We start from the raw sequence: 18716 nt of genomic DNA, 5'->3' as shown, positions 1-18716 counted from the left end.
TATCTCAATCTCTAACTTCTCAAAGGTTATATTCTTTGCTGAGAATTGAGGGATATTTATAGGCCCCAAGAGGATTCAAATTTGGGCTCCAAATTTTGAATTCTCTTGGGTTCCTAACAGTGGCGGTGCCACCACCTGTCAGTGTCTGACACTGATAGTGTACTAGCGGTGCCACCGCCTAGTTCGGCGGTGCCATCGTCGAACCTCTCGGGTGTTGGGCGGTGCCACCACCCAGTCCGGTGGTACCACCGCCCAATTCTCAGGTTCTGGGCGGTGCCACTACCTAGTCCGGCGGTTCCACCGCCTAGTCCTACGGGTCACTAGATGGGCTTCAAATCTGGCCCAAACTAGGTAATATCGGGCCCAGTTGGCCCCTAACTAGGATATAGGATTATCCCTTAATCCTAACCCTAATTACATGTAAACTACACAACTGAAAACATAGTCCTAAGTAAGTTTTCAACCTACAAACGTCAAGTCTTCTTCCGGTGAGCTTTCCGACGATCTTCCGGCGGACTTCCGATACACCCTCGGATTTCTTCCGACGGACTCCCAGCAGGCTCCCGATCTTGTGGCGAGATCAGTGAGTAGCCAAGCCTTCTTAGTGATCTCCGCGAACCTCCGATGATCTCTTCGACGGACTTCCGAAAACTCCGACAAGTCCCTGATTTCTTCTCGGTTGGTTCCAGCAGCATCTCCGATGAATCTTCGGACTCTCAAACACCCATTAAACTTGACTCTAGTATCCTTGCTTTATATTTTCAAGCTATCGTAGTTAAACCTGCACAGTAAAACAAAAGTTCGATTTAGACAATTACTCCTAAGCAATTAATCAAGTTGTCCGGCATGTCACTGGTCCCTCGATGTTTCGTTTGATTCTTCGGCGCATCGTCCTCTCTTCGGCCTATTGCCTAATCGGCCAGTTAACAATGCAACTTCGATATCCTTGGCGTAATACCCGCTCTTCTTGGCCCGATGCCCGAATCCATGGCTCGAAGCCTTCTGTCATTACGTTGACCGATCCACCAACCCGACATCCAATCTTCTGACATGTTCCTCCAGCACAACATGATTTTCCTGGTTTAATTGTCTCATTCTGATCGAAGCATCCTGTGCCACTCAAAACGCAGATTAAATCATCATCAAAATACGAGATTCAACAATCTCCCCCTTTTTGATGATGACAACCACTTGATGACAGAGTTAACCTTAACTCCCGGAGTTTAAACAAACTCCCCCTATCAATATGCAATATTGATAGAACCTTAAATTCAAGTCAAATTCAAGTCATTACAAATATTCATCATGAATATTTGTAATACGTCATCATGCATAACATGATCATACTTCTCCCCCTTTGTCATCAACAAAAAGGAGAAGTGTCACTTTCTATGTGTTTGAGAGATGAATTCAACTTATTACATAAAAAATATAATATCAAGTTTTATCATCATGCAATTTGTAAGCTTGCAGTTTTGAGATGTTCAAGAAAGCATCCCTTGCTTTCTTGAAATACGCAAGTTTGCTATATGTGCAAATTAGCATGTTTTGCTTCTTGAGAGAGGCAAGATTGCACATTTGGTATGCAAATTTATAGTATGCAAGTTATCAACTTTTACACAAAAAGTTAGCAAAAAGATGTGCAAGATGGACTATTTTGCCTCTTTTCAAAATATGTAACTTGGCACATATTGCTTCTTTGAGATTTGCAAGATAGCACTTTTGCTTAAGATTACAAGATAGCATTTCTTGCTTTTGAGTTGAGCAAACTAATAAGTTTTGCTCCTTTTTGTGATATGTACATTTGTAATTTTTGCTTCCCTTGTCTTATGCAAGCTAGCTATCTCCCCCTTTGTCATTGTCAAAAAGAAGGGAAGACCCTTTACATCAATTTCTAAATCATGACAAAGGTAAGTATCAATCTTATTTGTGCATCATTATGTTTTCAAAATAAAATATGCATAACTTTAAAACTTTATATTTGTATCCTTACTTTATGCATTGTACAAATAAATTAATCACTATGGGCATATCATACATAATATATCATTTTGGTAATAAATCATAGCATTTATCAATATTTTGATCATGATACCAAGCATTCATCATTTAGAGCATTCATAATACACATTATATGCATATATCATCACAATAAAAGCAATTGCATGCATAATTTCAAATCATAAATGTTTCAAATCATGATGGTATTAATTTATCAAATTGCATCCTACCATGCATGATCAAAACTTCTCCCCATTTGTATTTCATGCATAATTTCATTTTATCATATTAGGAGTATCAAGAGGAATTAATTGGGTGATGAGATAAATATTTCATGAATACATGGAATTGTATAAAAAATCATATCATAAGTGTTTCATACATTCATATTATCACATGAAGGAATATAAATAAAAATTGGTGATGAGACATTACTTCATGAATGCAATAAAATTCATATAGCATATCATGGTTTATTAGAACTAGTCTTCTTTTTGGTGAATAGAAAAAATAGTAGGAGAGCAAGATCTCAATTCATGCATATCAAATATTCAATCATCAAAATCATGATTCATCTAAAAAATGCTCCTCTTTAAATATTCAAAGAGAGATCTTAGGGGATCATGATATAGATAAAATTCATTCAATCTTGTAGGAGAACAAGATATTAATTCAAGCATATAAAATTTCTCAATTCATTATGAATCATAAAAAGAATTATGGTTCCAAAAAATCACGATTCATTTAGGAAAATTTTCTCTTTAATGCACGACAAGAAGAAATATAGCAATGATACCAATCATAATTAATTTGGATAGTAGATGCTAAAAAGGAACATTGAGGATAGAAGATCTTAATTTTTATAAAGTAAATCACAAGTTATAAATCTCAAAAAATCAAGATAAAGCTTATTCAAATTCAAATCATCAAATCAAAATCATTTTCAAGAGATTCATAAAAAGATGATAAAATAGATTCATCAAACCAAGAATTTTTAAGAAAAATATTTTTATCTATTTAGTTGTTTCATATAAGCATGCCTTTGTCCTTTTTGTCAAATAAAAACACGTATCAACGTTTAGGATTGAAAAATAAATTTCTTCATAAAAACCATCAAGATCAATAAACCATAAAGATCATCATGTATAACTTTAAAATCTCATGCATAAAATCATCAAATCATGGTATCAAAATTTTAATATTTTTATTATAACTTTATGCATCATTAAGTATACAATCGTCAAGCATGACACTATTTCATTTATGTGTAATAGCCACTCTTATTATCGTGAATCGTGAATCGTCAATTGTCAATTGTCAATCGTCATTTTTAAAGTATACAATCATCAATCGTCAAGCATGCTTATTTCATTTATATCAAATCAAAATAGCATTATTTTTAAAGCCACTTTTATCATGGTATAAATCGATAATCCATAAATCATAAAAGATCATTATGAAAATCATCAAAATCAATAAACTATAAATTACCCAAAACTCAACATCATCATGCATAGTTTCAAAAAATAAAAAAATAAATTTATTAGGCATGATATCATATTTCATAAGGCATTTTTAATCAAAATCATTTTGTTTATCATAAACATACAATTTTCATGATTATTTTCAAAAATACTAGAATGATAAGCATGATTTCATTTATTTTCAAAATATTCATCATGATAGAACATACAAGGCAAAGAAATCATTAAACATAAAGGATATTCATCAATCATGGTTTCATTGAGCATAAGGTATTTTCAACGAAAATTATTTTGTTATTTGTTGTGGTCATGCATTTTTCTTTTTAGGTGAATCTATCTTTTCATGCTTAGTTTTTCATGTAAAAGCCATGCATCATCATTAAGTATGATATTAAACTTCTTAATATTTTCATTAAGACACCAAGCATGGTTTCAATCAAAATCGGAAATCATCAAAATACACGTTTTTTTTTCTTAAGAAAAACATACATATGATCATTAGATTTAAATTTAACATTTTATTACATTAACATAAAATATGTAATTTTCAAAAAAATGATTATTCAAAAAACTAAAATAAAATAAAATGCATCATGGAAAACGTCAAGTAATTTTAAAATAAATTAAGGGAGTTTCGATTACCTCATCATTGAATGTCGTTGAGGCGTAGTTTGCCACCTCGCCTTTCTTAATTTTTTCCTCATCTTCGGAAGAGCTTGATTCATCCCAATTTTTGTTCTTCTTCTTGCGTTCAAAGTAAGTAGTTTTATTCTTTTTATTCTTTAATTTTTGTTTCATTTGTAGTTTAAGTTCACCATCACTTGAGCTTATGCTCGAGTGGTCTTCAAATGTTTTATGTCCCAAATCCTTCCTATCCTTTGGAAGGTGGTTCTCAAGTTCTTCACGTGCATTGCACGTTATTTCGTAGGTTATTAGAGACCTAATAAGTTCTTCGAGAGGAAATATTTTAGGGTCTTTTGATAGAACCCTTGCAGATTCTAAACTTGGGGTTGATCTCTTTAGGGGATCGGCCTCCTTGGAACTCTATAGGGGTTCCTCCCTGCAAGTTGCTGCTCAAAGGCTGCAGAAAAAATTCATCTATTGCTTAAGAAAAGAGGAGGAATACATGGCTATTTATAGGGCCTCTAAATCCTAACTCCTAATAGAACTCCTACTTAAGACTCTTACTTCTAACCAACTCCTAATATGACTCCTACTCAAAACTCCTATTCCCTTACAACTCCTAATTCTTCTCTAAGAAAAAACCTCCTAACCTTAGCCGGCCTCTTCATCTCTTTAATAGGGGTCGGCTTAGGTAGGTTTTACAGGAATGTCCCTTCCAATTAGGACTCTCTTAGCTAGAGTCCTAATAGACCCGCCCTCTTCAAATCAGCCTTGTCCTCAAGGCTGAGATTCCATGAACTCAGGGAACCGGGTCTTCAGCTCCTCATATGGTTCCCATGTGGCGTCTTCAAGTGGTAAATTATTCTAATGCACTAGTACTTCAGTAGAGGGACGTCGGCGACACATCACGATCCTACGATCGAGGATGGCTTGTGGTTGAGCTTGAATAACTTCATCCTCAATGGTGTTGGGTAGTTGGATCTAGGGTGACTCGTGTTCTCCTAACTTGGGCTTTAGGCATGACACATGGAAGACAGGGTGAATTTTGGCATCCTCAAGTAATTTAAGTCTATACGCCATTGCTCCAATACACTCTGTGATCTGATATGGCCCAAAAAATCGTGGAGATAGCTTCATGGAGGCTCGAGTGTTGATGGAGAGTTGCTTGTATGGTTGTAGGCGAAGATAAACCCAATCTCCTACTGAAAATTCTCTTTCGCTTCGTTGTGTGTCGGCTTGCTGCTTCATTCTGGCTTGAGCTGTAGAGAGATTATCTTTTAACAGTTGTAGGAGTTTGTCCTTATCAATCAATTCTTGTTCAACTTGATCTACCTTGGCCGAGCCAATTACATACTTTGGAATCACAGGGGCTGGTCGACCATACAATGCTTCATAAGGGGCACATTTTGTAGATGAATGATATGTAGTATTATACCACCATTCGGCCCAAGGAAGCCATTTTGCTCACTCTTTTGGTCGGTCGCTAGCGAAACACTGAAGGTACGTCTCTAAACACTTGTTTACCACCTCTGTTTGGCAGTCAGTTTGTGGATGATACGCTATGCTCATCTTGAGTTTGGTGCCTTGTAACTGGAATAACTCGGTCCAAAATTTACTAGTGAAGATCCTATCACGATCACTTATAATGGACCTTAGCATCCCGTGCAGTTTAACAATATTTTCTATGAAAACTTGGGCAAGTGTAACATCCCTCATTTCTGAATTTTCATATAAGTTTCTAGTTGTAATGTAAGTATCTATTTTAAATTTAATAAAAGAGCCAAAGTATGAATCTGAGGACCTATATGTAAACCCTGAGGACCTAATCATAAATATAATAATACAAGGACTAAACTAAAAAATGTATAAAATTACAAATCCCACCGTTTAAGCCTCTCTACCTCCGTTCTTAAGGAACCAGAGAAGGCAGCTACGTGGAAGAACAGAGAAAGAAAGAAAGAAGAAGAGAAAAAAAAAAGGGAAAGAAGAAAAGAAAAAATTTGGGGCTTTGAGGTTTCTTGCTCAAATCTTCTCATTTAGGGTCATAATTCTCAAACGCAAGTGTTCTAATCCCATCCTACAGAATTATTAGTCTTTGATCTCATATTTATTCTGAATTATTCGAAAGATTTCAGCCTAGAACCTGATATTTCTCTTGTTAGATACAAAAATCATGGATCTAAAATTTTTCGATAAATTGGCCCCTATACATTGTTTCAGTCATAATTTTTAGCACCAAATGTCGATTTAGACAAGACCTTATTCATTTGAAAGCAAACTCTTATACCTTTCTTTTGACACTGATTTTGAAAATTTTGGACACAGAATACTTACCCAAACGTCTATTTCAAATGAGCTTATGAATGCTGCAAAACAGGGATCAAAATTTCTGACCTTTAGATACTAAAATGCCTATAATTCCCTGTTGAAAATTCTAATTTGTACCAAACTAATTTTAATTGAAAATAGAATTGTAAATCTTTCTTTTAATATATAGATTGAAAAATTTGGAATTCAAATTCCTATTCTGCTATCTGTTGATTCTGCTCTATGGATTTTGCAAAATAGTGATTTAGTTTTTGACCTTTGGTCACTAAATCAATGGTAACTCCTTGTTGGAAATCTTGATTCGTATGAAACTTATTTCATCAGAAAATAGATTGATATATCTTTTGATAGTAGCTTTCTTAAGGGTATTGGAGCATAATTGATAATCTGAAGTATTTGTTCAATGTGCCTCTTGAATTCTGTCAGAAATCGAGCTTTGGTCGATTTCGCTCATTCTGTTTCATTCGTTTGGAAATAGATTCCATTCAGTCCCCTTCGCTCAATTGAGGCTTATGTTAGTGCTTGAATTCTAGTTTTCTCTTGTCTATAAATTATTTACATTCTTGAAACATTTTGTGTAATGTTTATGCTATATCGCATTGACTCATATAGGCACATGTATATCCCATTGTTCCGCATTTGCTTTCGATATGTGCCTATTCTAGTTTCATTCCTTTGGATATTAAATTTATCTAACCTTCTTATTTGAATTGAGCTATATATGATTGCTTGGAATCCATGTATATTCTTGCTTTCATTTTATTTCAAATCTGAATACATTTGTGAGAGATTGTTGCTTGCATTGTATTGACTCGTAAAGTCACATGTACGTTTTGTTGTTCCGCGTGTGCTTCCAATATATGCTATTTATTGTTCATACTACCCTTTTGTACTATGGTGTTGTGGGATAATATGAACCTTTGCCAGAAATTGTAAAGGGAGTTATGCATAGAGCCTGCGATGCTCTGCCGGCCCCCTCTGACTTCACCTAGACGTGGGTGGATGGAGCTCCCAGACGTGGGAGACTTCTGTCTGGTGGTTATTCAGAAATAGATGAATCACATTCTGTCTGTGGTCTCACTACACCCTTTGTATGTTTGATATGATATCCAGTGCTTTAGTTATGTGTTTCTGGACATGCTTTGGATAAAAATGATATGAATGCAACGTCAAATACGATGTTTGAGCTTCTGTTTGGTATTTGTTATTAATATATTCTAAAATGTTCCATAGGCCATTGATATGCTCCGGAACATTTCATACGCCACTGATAAGCTCCGAAACATTTCATTTGTTATTTATATGCTCCGAAATGTTTCATTCATTGTTGATATGCTTCGAAATGTTCCATACGCTGTTGATATGCTCTGGAACATTTCATATGCCATTGATAAGCTCCGAAATGTTTCATTTGTTATTGATATGCTCCGAAACGTTTCATTCGTTGCTGATATGCTCTAATTACTCTATGCCCCATCTGTTATGAACCAAATATGTTTGATTAAAATGATAGTTGTGATTCTGCACCTAATGATATTACATCTCTGAATTCTTATATTCTGCCATGTAGTTTGAAACTTTATCTCTTTGGAAACTGTCCTCTTTTGACATGGATATGTTAGTCACTTGCTGAGCTTTATATGCTCACCCCATTGTTGTATAAATTTTTCAGGATAGCTTATCGCTTGCTTAAATGTTAAGATTGGGTTGAGACATTGGAAAGCTAAAAGATTTTGGGCAGATCTTTATTAGTATATATGTTTTTGATGTATAAGCACACTCTGCATCTAGTGAAATGTTGACGATGAATCTAAACTTATGGATTTTGTATAAGTTTAAAGGACCTCTCATGTTTAATTCATGTAACGATATGAACTTATAGTAAACGTTGGTTTTATGATTGTACAGACTCCCACACTTGTGAATTTATGTTGTGGTTATTATTTTGGTGAGTTAGGTTCAGATTTTATGAATCATCGAGCGATGTGTTGTATGTTTATGAACTGCACATGATTTATAAATTTGTAGATTATAGATAGGAAATTTTGATCTGAATGTTTTCTTAGTGACCTCAAATGTTAGTTTGGATCCTGGATTGATTTGTTTTCTTGAATTTTAATATTATCGATATTTTGAGGGGCATGATAGAGGTGGTATTAGAGCATAGTTTAAGGATCATTGAATATGATTCTAAAACTTCTGAATTAGTGGTCGAAGGTATTATGCATGTTTATGAAAGAATGCAAATATTTGTTTGACCATGGGTCCTATCTACGATTTGATTCGTAATATTTTGCTTATCACTTGGCTTTCAACCTAGACTACTGCATTATGTGATATATGTAAAATACAATCATTGGAGATTCTTTGATAACGAACTTGAATCTGGTCCTCTTCTCTAATTTTATTGGAGAACTTGAACTTTTTGTTGATTTAGCTCTCTTAGAGATTTTAAGGTTTGATATTATACTTGGCATTGATTGGTTATCTTCTCATCATGCTAGTATTGATTGTTACAAAAAAATAATTACTTTCTGCATACCAGATCAACTTATATTTTACTTTAAGAGCATTAGGCATGATTTGCCTCCTTGCTTGATATCAGCACTTCAAGCTTATCATCTTATGCAGAAGGGTTGTTTTTGTTATAAGGTATGTGTAAAGGAGCATTCAAATCAGGAAACCCACCTAGATGAAATTTCAGTGGTCAAAGAGTTCCCTGATATATTCCTAGATGATTTGCTTGGTTTACCTCTAGATAGAGAGGGTGAATTTGCTATTGATTTGGTCCCTAGCACAACCCCAATATCTAAGCCTCCCTACAGAATGGCACCACTCGAGCTAGAGGAATTAAAGAAGCAACTACAAGAATTATTAGATAAGGGTTTCATACAGCCCAGCGTATCTCTATGGGGTGCTCCGGTACTATTAGTGAAGAAGATAGATAGAACATTGAGGCTTTGTATTGATTATAGACAGTTGAATCAGGTGACCATCAAAAACGAGTATTCTCTAAAGTGATGACTTGTTTGATTAATTGTAGGGTGCGTAGGTATTCTCTAAGATTGACTTGAGGTCGAGTTACTATCAGTTGAAGATCAAGGAGGAAGATATTCCAAAAACAACTTTCAAAACTCGATATGGTCACTATGAATTCTTGGTGATGCCTTTTGGTTTGACTAATGCCCCTGCAGCTTTTATGGAACTAATGAATAGGATATTTCAACCGCTCTTGGATGGCTGTGTAATTGTATTTATTGATGACATATCGGTGTATTCAAGGAGTAATAAGGAGCATGAGGAACACTTGAGAAATGTATTGTCCATACTAAGAGAAAGAAGTTATTTGCAAAGTTCAGTAAATGTGAATTTTGGTTGAATGAAGTTGCTTTCTTAGGCCATGTGATTTCAGGGAAGGGTATATCTATTGATCTAAAGAAAATAGAAGCCGTAGTTGAATGGGAAGTACTAATAAATGTAATAGAAGTTAGAAGCTTCTTGGGCATGGCAAGTTATTACAGGAGATTTGTGGAGGGATTTTCTCGAATCGCTCAACCTCTCACCAAACTCACTAAAAAGAATGTGAAATTTATATGGGGTGATGATTGTGAGCAAATTTTTCAAGAGTTAAAAAGAAGATTGACTAGTGCTCCTATTCTCACTATTCCAAGTGGTAGTGAGGGATTTGTAGTTTATACTAATGCTTCAAGAAAGGGACTCGGATGTGTTTTGATGCAAGAAGGGAGAGTGATTGCTTATGCTTCTAGACAACTAAAAGGTTATGAACTGAATTATCCAACTCATGATTTGGAATTGGCAACAATTGTTTTTGCTCTAAAGACTTAGAGACATTATTTATATGGTTGGTAATTTGAAATTTTTACTAATCACAAGAGTTTGAAATATATTTTCACTCAGAAAAACTTAAACATGAGGCAGCGAAGATGGTAGAACTTCTAAAGGATTATGATTGTGTCATCCGTTATCACCCGGGCAAAGCCAATGTGGTAGCTGATGCTCTTAGTAGAAAATCTACATGTTTTATGGCTAGTCTGGTCGTGAAGCAATGGAAGTTCTTAGAAGAAAATTTTGATTTGAATGCTATGAGGAAAGAGCAAGACTCAATGATATTGATGGACTCCATTCAGGTGCAATCTGATCTTATTCAACAAATTAAGGAAGGATAATTACGAGATCCACGTTTAATCTACTTGAGGAATAAAGTAGAAAAGGAATTGAAGCCAAAATTTCAAGTAACAAGGGATGGCCTACTGAGATTTGGGGATAGAGTATGTGTACCAAATGAACCAGATATCAAGAACCAAATCCTAAAGGAAAGTCATACTTCAAAGTACACCATGCATCCTGGGAGCACTAAGATGTATATGTTAGGATCGAGAGCACTAAGAGGGGGGGGGGTGAATTAGTGCAGCAGAAATCTTTCAGCGATTAAAACCAAAAGCTGCGTTCGTTCGATAAAAACAATTTCGATGTAAAAGCTGATTTTAAGATTAGGCACAGTTTACGTTTAAACACTGTTTACGTCTAAACGCAGTTTGCGTCTAAACGCAGTTTTATGTCTTGAACGTAGTTTGCGTCTAAACGCAGTTTGCGTCTAAACGTAGTTTTACGTCTAAACGTAGTTTTACGTCTAAACGTAGTTTTACGTCTAAATGCTGTTTGCGTCTAAATGCAGTATGCGTCTAAGCTTAGATTGCGTCTAAGCGCAGTTTGCGTCTAAGCTCAGATTGCGTCTAAGCACAGTTTGCGTCTAAGCGCAGTTTACGTCTAAACGCAGTTTTACGTCTAAACGCAGTTTGCGTCTAAATGCAGATTTGGAAAGATCTGAACTTAAAAACTTGTTCGTAAAAGCGCAGAAGACAGTTTGTAGTTATAAATAGAATCAAAACGTAAACGTAAACTGCAATGTAAAGATCGTACGAAAACATCGATTTACGTCTGAATGCAGATTCGGAAAGATCAGAGTTTAGAAACTTGTTCGTGAAAGCGCAGAGAGCAATATCTATGAAGGAGGTTTGCAGTAATGATAAAGTGCTCAAAATAAACGCAAACCAGAGATTTAGAGTGGTTCGGTCAGTCTTGACCTACTCCACTTTTGGCTTCCTCCACCGGCGAGGTCACCGACGTCAACTAGGGGCCTTCCTTCAATAGGCGAAGGCCAACTGCCCTTTTACAGTTTCTCTCCTTTTGACAGGCTCAGGAGACAACCTTTACAGATCCTTTCTCTCCTCTCTTTACAACTCAAAACTTGAAGAACAGAAAGAGGAGAACTTTAGGACTTTACACAAATTTGAGCTCTTAGAATCACAGAAAATATCAGAAATTCGGTGTGGATCTGTATCTTTTCAGTGCTGAATGGGTGGGATATTTATAGGCCCCAACCCAATTCAAATTTGGAGCTCAAAACGATCAAATCACGGAATTCCGGGATCAGGCGGTTCCACCTCCTGATTGGAGAGGTTGCACCGCTTGGCAGAGCTCGAAGACTGAGCCCAGGCGGTTGCACCTCTCTGTCAGGGAGGTTCCACCGCCTGAGTCTGGCTCAGAGATTGAGCCCCAGGCGGTGCCACCTCTTGACTGAGGCGGTTGCACCTCTCTGCCAGAGCTCGAAGACCGAGCTCAGGCGGTGCCACCTCTCTGTCAGGGAGGTTGCACCGCTCAGTCTAGCTCGAAGACTGAGCTCAGGCGGTGCCACCTCCTGGCTGGAGTGGTTGCACTGCCCAGTCTCGCTGAAAGACTCAGCCCAGGTGGTGCCACCTCCTGGTGCAATCAGGGTCCGAATAGTTAGCTCCATTCGGCCCAATTTCGATTTTTCAGGGGCCCAATTGCCCCAAGATTAAGCTAATGGGATCACCTCCCATTTTCTAGCTTAACCAATGTGCTAACTACGATTAAATCTAAGACAATTCCTGCAGCTTTGCTTCGGTGCGTCAATCGCTTCTTCCGGCGAGTTTCCGGCGAACTTCCGTCGATCATCCGATCAACCCTCGGTGATGCTCCTGCGGACTTCCGGCAAACTCCTGGACTTTGCGACGATCCACTTGGCGAGTTCCGACGAGCTTCGCTTGGCAAGCTTCTGGACTTCTCGGATCTGTTCCCGCAGAACCTCCGACGACCGTCCGAACTTCCGTCGAACTCTCGAACTCCCAACGTGATCATGAACTTGACTCCGGCGCAACTTCTACTGCTTGTCTAACTTTCATCGTAGTTAATCCTGCACACTTAAAACAAAACTTCGATTGAGACAATTAATCCTAAGCAATTAACCAAGTTGTCCGGCATGTCATTGGTCCCTCGACGCTTCGTCCGATTCTTCGGCGCATCGTCCTCTCCTGCAGCCTATTGCCCAATCGGCCAGTTGACTCCGCAACTCCGATATCCTTGGCACAATACCCGCTCTTCTTGGCCCGATGCCCAAGTCCACGGCCCGAAGCCTTCTGTCGATACGTCGACCGATCCACCAGCTCGACGTCCAATCTTCTGACATGTTCCTTCGGCACAACATGATTTTCCTGCTTTAATTGTCTCATCCTGATCAAAGCATCCTGCGTCACTCAAAACGCAGATTAAATCATAAATATATATCAAGTAGTTTCATCATCAAAATACGAGATTCAACAATCTCCCCCTTTTTGATGATGAAAACCACTTGATGACGGAGTTAAACTTAACTCCCGGAGTTTCAACAAACTCCCCCTATCAATATGCCATATTGATAGAACCTTGAATTCAAACTGAATTCAAGTCTTTGAAATATTCATCATGAATACTTGCAACACGTCAACATGAACATATGCATAAACTTATGCATCACATGTCATGTCATCAACATACTTCTCCCCCTTTGTCATCAACAAAAAGGAGAAGTACCACAATCAAGTGTTTGTGATATGGTTTAACTCATTGCATGAAAAACATATTATCAAGTTTTATCATCATGCAGTTTTGAAGCCAAAAAATTTAGCAAATGTTACATCATGCTTAGAATATTCAGGCTATCAAGTTTTAGATATGCATGTTTTACAGCATACAAGATAGCACTTTTAGAACACGCAAGCTAGCAGTTTTGAGATGTTCAAGAAAGCAACTCTTGCTTCTTGAGATATGCAAATTTGTCAAGTTTTGCTAGATGTGCAAGTTAGCATTTTTGCCTCTTGAGATAGGCAAGATAGCATATTTGCTTCTTTTGAGATAGCAACTTTTCGCTTCTCTTTAGACTACAAGCTAGCAATTTTTATGATATACAAGTTTCACAATATACAAGCTAGCAAAAACTTCGAAAGCAAATGCAAGATAACTTTCTTGTGTAGGCTCATGATTATTGCTTCCTATTGTAATGTGCAGGTTGCAAGTCTTGCTTCTTGAGATATTCAAGATAGTGATGTTCAAGAAGACAACTTTTGCTTCTTGAAATAAGCAAGTTAGCAATCTTTGCTACTTACAATAGGCAAGCTAGCAATCAAGTTTTTGCATCTTCTTGACTTGTGCAAGCTAGCTATCTCCCCCTTTGTCATTGTCAAAAAGAAAGGAAAAATACAGTTTTGTAGTTCTTTTTCCTTTTACAACAATTTCAAAATCATGACAAAGGATGAATAATCAAGTTATGAATGTCAAGACAATTTTTCATCATGAATATTTTATCATTGCATGCATCATTATCATAAGTTGAAGTATTACATGCATAATATCATATCATCATTCACAATTACATTAACGTTTCAATATAGCAATTTCTTCTCAAAATGTGTAACTTAGCACTCATAGCATTTTAAATCATGATTTACATCATATGCAATACATCACATCATAATTAGAAAGCATAAGTATTGCATGCATAATTGCAAATCATAAATGTTTCATATCATGATGGTATCAATTTTGTCAAATTATATCCTACTATGCATGATCAAAACTTCTCCCCATTTTATCATTGAACACAAGAAAGAAGTAGGGAAGAGCATAAAAGTGTAAATTATTTCAATCATTTCAAGGCATTTATAGAATTTTTGAAACATAGGAGAATGATTAATTTAAGCATGCAATGTTTCAATCTAATTCAAGTCATGAATACCAATACTTTCATATTGTGAGTATCAATTCATGAATACCAAAAGATATTATTTGTGACTTTAATTTTGCAAGATTAAGATTATGATTTAGATAAAACTTATTCAAATCAAATCATTAACTTGAAATTCATAATCAAGTCATCAAAATCAATTTCGAGATTCACAAAATATCATGAAATCATTAATCTCAATCAGATGGGAAAAGTATTTTTTAAATGATTCTTTTTCATCTAAGCATTATACGCCAAATCAAGATAAGCATGAAGGTTCATGCATTCGGACAAGATTAATGAATCCGAAAATGAAATTAACACTTTCATGCATTCGAACAAGATTTTGCTATAGATTTTCAAGTTCAATCATGAAGATAAAACATGCTCATGATCATAAAAATTTATGTATCCAAAACATATAATTTCTAGCATGTTATTAAGGCATGAAATAGTGTAGAATCATCATGGCAATTAAGTGATTGAATCAAGAAAGTCCGAAAAATAATCTAAACACGTTTATGCATTCGAGCACATTTTTGCCATAGTTTTTCAAATATACTCATGAAAATAACACATGCTTATCATCAGCTTAAAAACTCATGCATAAAATTATTAATCAAAATATTTAATTTCATCATTATGCATTTCTTCAAATCAAACATGATTTTTAATCAAAATCGAGAAATAACAATGGAAATCAACGTAATACATATTATTACTTCTTAACCATGATTTCATATTTTCAATCAAGATCATTTTATTTGTTTATCATAAAATATGTAATATTTTCATTTTCGAAATTACTAGCATGATCATAATTTTTGTATTTCTATTTTAAAACATGTAATTTTCAAGAAAATTATTTCTAAACTAAAAAAGAAAATATATCATGAAAGCATCAAGTAATTTCAAAATAAATCAGGGGGATTTTGATTACCTTTTCATTGAAGGTGGTTAAGGCGTAGTTTGCCACCTCGCCTTTCTTGATTTTCTCCTCGTCTTCGGAGGAGCTCGATTCATCCCAATTTTTGTTCTTCTTCTTGCGTTTAAAGCATGTAGTTCGATTCTTTTTGCTTTTTAATTTTCGTTTCATTTGTAGTTTAAGTTCACCATCACTTGAGCTTATGCTCGAGTGGTCTTCAAATGTTCTATGTCCCAAATCCTTCTTGTTCTTTGGAAGGTTATTTTGTTCAACATGTTCATCATGTGCATTGTGCACCATTTCATATGTCATCAATGAACCAATTAGTTCTTCAAGTGGTAAGTTGTTTAGATTTTTAGCTTCTTGTATTGCAGTTACTTTTGAATCCCACTTCTTAGAAAGAGAACGCAAAATCTTGTTTACGAGTTCAAAATCCGAAAAATATTTTCCAAGAGCTCTTAAACTATTGATGACATCCGTGAAACGGGTGTACATGTCGCTTATAGTCTCGCTTGGTTGCATTCGAAAAAGCTCAAAATCATGCAATAAAAAGTTAACTTTCGAGTCTTTGACTCTACTAGTTCCCTCGTGCGTGATTTCAAGTGTTCGCCAAATGTCAAAAGCTGTTTCGCACGTAGAAATCCGATTGAACTCATTTTTGTCCAAAGCGCAAAATAAGGCATTCATAGCCTTTGCGTTTAAAGAGAAATATTTCTTCTCCAAATCCGACCATTCGTTCGTCGGTTTAGAGGGAAGTTGAAAGCTGTTTTCAACGATATTCCATAAATCCAGATTTAGAGAAATCAAGAAAACTCTCATTCGAGTTTTCCAATAAATATAGTCCAATCCGTTAAAGAATGGTGGATGAAAGACCGAAAAGCCCTCTTGAAGAGCCATTTCTCTCGGGTGTAAATCCGAAATGAGAAATACCCCACTTTGATACCAATTGTTAGGATCGAGAGCACTAAGAGGGGAGGGGGGTGAATTAGAGCAGCAGAAATCTTTCAGCGATTAAAACCAAAAGCTGCGTTCGTTCGATAAAAACAATTTCGATGTAAAAGCTGATTTTAAGATTAGGCACAGTTTACGTTTAAACACTATTTACGTCTAAACGCAGTTTGCGTCTAAATGCAGTTTTACGTCTAGAACGTAGTTTGCGTCTAAACGCAGTTTGCGTCTAAACGTAGTTTTATGTCTAAATGTAGTTTTACGTCTAAACATAGTTTTACGTCTAAACGCTATTTGCGTCTAAATGCAGTATGCGTCTAAGCTCAGATTGCGTCTAAGCGCAGTTTGCGTCTAAGCTCAGATTGCGTCTAAGCGCAGTTTGCGTCTAAGCGCAGTTTACGTCTAAACGCAGTTTTACGTCTAAACGCAGTTTGCGTCTAAACGCAGATTTGGAAAGATCTGAACTTAAAAACTCGTTCGTAAAAGCATAGAAGACAGTTTGCAGTTATAAATAGAATCAAAACGTAAACGTAAATTGTAATGTAAAGATCGTACGAAAACACCGATTTACGTCTGAATGCAGATTCAGAAAGATCAGAGTTTAGAAACTTGTTCGTGAAAGCGCAGAGAGCAGTAACTATGAAGGAGGTTTGCAGTAATGATAAAGTGCTCAAAATAAACGCAAACCAGAGATTTAGAGTGGTTCGGTCAGTCTTGACCTACTCCACTTTTGGCTTCCTCCACCGGCGAGGTCACCGACGTCAACTAGGGGCCTTCCTTCAATAGGCGAAGGCCAATTGCCCTTTTACAGTTTCTCTCCTTTTGACAGGCTCAGGAGACAACCTTTATAGATCCTTTCTCTCCTCTCTTTACAACTCAAAACTTGAAGAACAGAAAGAGGAGAACTTTAGGACTTTACACAAATTTGAGCTCTTAGAATCACAGAAAATATCAGAAATTCGGTGTGGATCTGTATCTTTTCAGTGCTGAATGGGTGGGGTATTTATAGGCCCGAACCCAATTCAAATTTAGAGCTCAAAACGATCAAATCCCGGAATTCCGGGATCAGGCGGTTCCACCTCCTGACTGGAGAGGTTGCACCGCCTGGCAGAACTCGAAGACTGAGCCCAAGCGGTTGCACCTCTCTATCAGGGAGGTTCCACCGCCTGAGTCTGGCTTGGAGACTGAGCCCCAGGCGGTGCCACCTCTTGATTGAGGCGGTTGCACCTCTCAACCAGAGCTCGAAGACCGAGCTCAAGCGGTGCCACCTCTTTGTCAGGGAGGTTGCACCGCTCAGTCTAGCTCGAAGACTGAGCTCAGGCGGTGCCACCTCCTGGCTGGAGCGGTTGCACCGCCCAGTCTCGCTGAAAGACTCAGCCCAGGCGGTGCCACCTCCTGGCCTAGGCGGTTGCACCTCTTGGTGCAATCAGGGTCCGAATGGTTAGCTCCATTCGGCCCAATTTCGATTTTTCAGGGGCCCAATTGCCCCAAGATTAAGCTAATGGGATCACCTCCCATTTTCTAGCTTAACCAATGTGCTAACTATGATTAAATCTAAGACAATTCCTGCAGCTTTGCTTCGGTGCGTCAATCGCTTCTTCCGGCGAGTTTTCGACGAACTTCCGTCGATCATCCGATGAACCCTCGGTGATGCTCCTGCGGACTTCCGGCAAACTCCTGGACTTTGCGACAATCCACTTGGCGAGTTCCGACGAGCTTCGCTTGGCAAGCTTCTGGACTTCTCGGATCTGTTCCCGCAGAACCTCCGACGACCGTCCGAACTTCCGTCGAACTCTCGAACTCCCAACGTGATCATGAACTTGATTCCGGCGCAACTTCTGCTGCTTGTCTAACTTTCATCGTAGTTAATCCTGCACACTTAAAACAAAACTTCGATCGAGACAATTAATCCTAAGCAATTAACCAAGTTGTTCTGCATGTCATTGGTCCCTCGACGCTTCGTCCGATTCTTCGGCGCATCGTCCTCTCCTGCAGCCTATTGCCCAATCGGCCAGTTGACTCCGCAACTCCGATATCCTTGGCACAATACCCGCTCTTCTTGGCCCGATGCCCAAGTCCACGGCCCGAAGCCTTCTGTCGATACGTCGACCGATCCACCAGCTCGACGTCCAATCTTCTGACATGTTCCTTCGGCACAACATGATTTTCCTGCTTTAATTATCTTATCCTGATCAAAGCATCCTGCGTCACTTAAAACGCCGATAAAATCATAAACATATATCAAGTAGTTTCATCATCAAAATACGAGATTCAACAGTATAGAGATCTCCAAAGTCATTATTGGTGGGAAGGCATGAAGAAGGAA

Source organism: Musa acuminata, chromosome BXJ3-10 (genome assembly GCF_036884655.1).
Source record: "Musa acuminata AAA Group cultivar baxijiao chromosome BXJ3-10, Cavendish_Baxijiao_AAA, whole genome shotgun sequence".
In the NCBI taxonomy this organism is placed as follows: Eukaryota; Viridiplantae; Streptophyta; class Magnoliopsida; order Zingiberales; family Musaceae; genus Musa; species Musa acuminata.
Note: the sequence above shows the minus strand (reverse complement) of the source record.